Raw genomic sequence first — 3,575 nt, 5'->3', positions numbered from 1 at the left:
GGCCCCGGCCCGGCCGGGCGGGGCCCGGAGGTTGGAGCCCCCCACCTTCTAGCAGGCGAGCGCCGAGACAAAAGGGGAAGTCCTGCCTTTCTGTGCGGTTTAAATATGTAAATTGTGAGAAGCGTAATTGGTCTTAAAGACTGTCCATCAACTCAGGGTCAACCCAATACAATTGCAAAGTTCAATAAACCAGGGTTTGACAAATGAACTCTCCTGATACACATTACAGGAGACAAGTTAGTTTCAAGGTGTCTCCCATGCCTCCATATCGTCAAGGAGTGCAGCACGGCAAAAATGAAAATTTAGGATTGCCTTTGTGACTTTTAAAGTTACCCAGAAAGTGCTTGGGGTGCACAGACTGGGACATTACAATAACAAACAAACAAACAAAAAAGGCAGGAGATTCAATACTTAGAGATGAAAGCAATTGTTTTATACATCTGCTGTATGCATCCTCCAGAAGCAATCTCAGCCCCAGTCTGCTGTCATTATAGTCAGCAACTACCACAAATGCCTCCAGGCAGGATCAGGTCTTGTGCTGTCCTTCTGGGAAGGTTTATTTTTAATGGATAATGTGATGAATAGAGTATAAAAATGTTCTGGTTAACTCTTCATCCCTTCAGCCCAGTCATTATAGAGGTTGATTTTTTTGGACTCTTGATCTAGCATACTGGCATTATATGAATAATCAATTATTAATTAATTATTAATTAATAATGAATATATTCAATAAATAGTAGATGGAGGTTTAGCCAAGAAATTAATCTACCTATACGTGGAACACTGATCACAAAATGTCGTGGAAAAGCTCCTATGACAGCTTTTACACTACCCTGGGCTAAAGTGAAGGCTTTTCCTTTTACTGACTGGTAGAAATCAACTGTTTTCTTATGGCCCTGAGCCACCTGGTCTAGTGGAAAGTGCCCATGAACAGGGGTTGGAACTAGATGATCTTTAAGGTCACTTCCAACCCAAGCCATTCTATGATTCTATGATCATGCTTTATTGTTTAAAGAGTATTTTATAGCCACTGCTATCCATGCTGTGTTTTACAGGCACGTAAGCAAGAAACACTTTGTGAGCTTAGTCATTATTATACCTAATGATAAGCATTTAGAAATAGTTTATTAACATCTGGCAGTCATCAGCTTGTAATGAGAGTAATTTCAATATATCCATTACAGAAAATTACTTTTGGATGCTTAATGGACAGAAACAGTAGCATCCATAATTGAAGGATGTTTTTTTTTTAACATCATCATTCTACATATTCTACTTATTTTCCTTTTTTTAAAAAGTGAATTACTTTTTACTTCTGGTTGAGGACACACACTTTGCAAAGGAAATTAATGGAGGCTTCCTGTTTTGAGCCAAAGGAAGGAAAAAAAAATCAAACAGATATTTTAAATGGGTGTCATCAAAAATACACATAATGCTTTTCACATGTTCTTAATGAAGTGTACATTTGCTTTATCTAGATTTTGCTTGCAGTTATACCAGAGAGAAGCAAGGTGATTATATATTTGATATAGCTACTGCTTAATCCCTTTACACAGTTCTTTCAGCAGTTTGGATACTCAATTAACTTACAGGTCCTGTCAGTATTTACTCATGGGATGAAGAGCTGCAAAAAGATGCAACTTATTTTTTTCATATTTATCTCAAGAAGTCATCAGAGACCACTAGGCCAGTCAAAAACTATTAGTTAGTAAATCAGGAATATGGAAATCAGAAGACACCATCACTTTCTGCAAATAAACATGAAAAGGGAGAAGCTTAAAATAATGATCATGTATTTGTCAGTTTAGAAAAGGATAGTAGATGCAAGATCTCACATTGCATTTTTACAAATGTTCTTTCTCACGAGATTTTTTTTTCATCCTCTGTTTACTTGCAGTTTTAAAGGTCAGAAATGGAGTTGACTTCCCTGGAGTTTGATTTTGTATATTAATTCTCAATAGACATCACAGCTTTTTGCATAACATCAACATTACCATAGTTTATATGCAATTATTCTCACAGTAGGTTCTAGTTCATTAATTTTTGAGAAGCTAATACTGTCAACAAGACTTTGATTTTTTTTTAATGCTATCATTAGAAATAATCTTTTTACTTCCCTGTTTGTTATTTCTCCAGTGGCATATTTCACAGTAGTAACTCCTTCATTTCAGTTGCCCTGAGTTTTACCTGTGCTAGGATTGTACAAACTCAATTTCTCTTGGGCAGACATCCCACAGGATTTTACTTTTAGTATAATAGGGTTCAAGTATTTCACTGAAAAATCCAAGTTTTCTAGCATTTCAAGATCTTAAAGCAAAAAAATCCAAACAAACCCAAAACACATATATTGGGTACCTTCCTTAGGGCACACAGTCTCCCTCAGTTCCCTTTATCACCCTAGGAGGTAGCCAGCCACCCAGGTGTTCCCAGCTAGCTTCAGCAATGAGCACAGCTGAGATGAGCTCTGCTTGCTGTGAGCGGAGGTGAGGGTGATCAGCCTGTCTCAGGGCTAAATGGCTCGCTGAAGACTGCCTATCTGGCTCCCCAGTCATAGTGCAGGTATGAGCTCAGGCACCTGAGCTGGGGTGGAGTAAGTTGGCCACGGCATGTAAATCCTTTATTGATGAAAATAAATGTGTCATTCAACACAAAGCCAAACTTAGGTATATTCCCCCCGTTCTGCTACATTGTATGTTAGAATAAATTCTGGCCGCCAAATATCTATCATGTTCATGATGAAATTAGATTAGAAATTGCATGTTGGTCATTGGGTAATGCATAACACATATATTTTTGCTTAGCTTTCAGAGCACATGGCTTCAAGTTCTTCAAGATGTCCATGACACTGATGTCAAATCTTTTTAAATCACTGGAATATATCCTTGATCTTCCAAATCTGATTCAGATCTTTGAGAAGAAGCCCATGCAGGGCTTGACGGAGTAAAAGTCATGCTAGTTTTACCTACCTCTTTGTTGTACCTCTGTGAAATTGAGTGCTTGCAAAATTTCTTGAACACCTGGGTAGTCATCAAGGGACTTTTCCTTGTTTCAGAGCTTGACCAGGGATAATATTCCCTGCTGATGGCTTTTCATTACCAGTGTTCAAGTTCCTATTCAGTTTTTCTTTTGAGGGAAGGAAGAGAGGAGGGGGGAAGGGGAAGGAGGAAGAGGGGGAGAGAGAGAGAATGAAAGAAAGAGAAACTAAGTATTTTGATCATGGAAATATCCATTTTAGTTTATGTTTGCAGAAGGCTGAGTGCTGGGAGAACACTGGCCAGAAGCCACCAGGTTATCAAATTGCATCAAGGACACCCTGGAAGATGCCAAGTAGGGGAAATGAACTGTGTTAACTGTCTTGGTTTGAAAGACAGGTGTCTGCCAAGGAAGGCTGAAGCCTCCCTTGAAATGAAAAATGCAACCCCCTTCCCTCCAAATTGTTATAATTTTGAAATCAAGGGGCTTTCAGGCAAAGATGTGGGAAATAGGAATAACAGTTCTTTACTATTATATATATAACCAGTCAAACAAACAACAACAACTATGGCAGTAACAGCAAACACAAACCCAGTGCCAGC

Source organism: Corvus brachyrhynchos, unplaced genomic scaffold, assembly GCF_000691975.1.
Source record: "Corvus brachyrhynchos isolate BGI_N302 unplaced genomic scaffold, ASM69197v1 scaffold32, whole genome shotgun sequence".
Lineage (NCBI taxonomy): Eukaryota > Metazoa > Chordata > Aves > Passeriformes > Corvidae > Corvus > Corvus brachyrhynchos.
The sequence above is the reverse complement of the archived record's forward strand: the minus strand, read 5'-3'. Positions refer to the sequence as shown.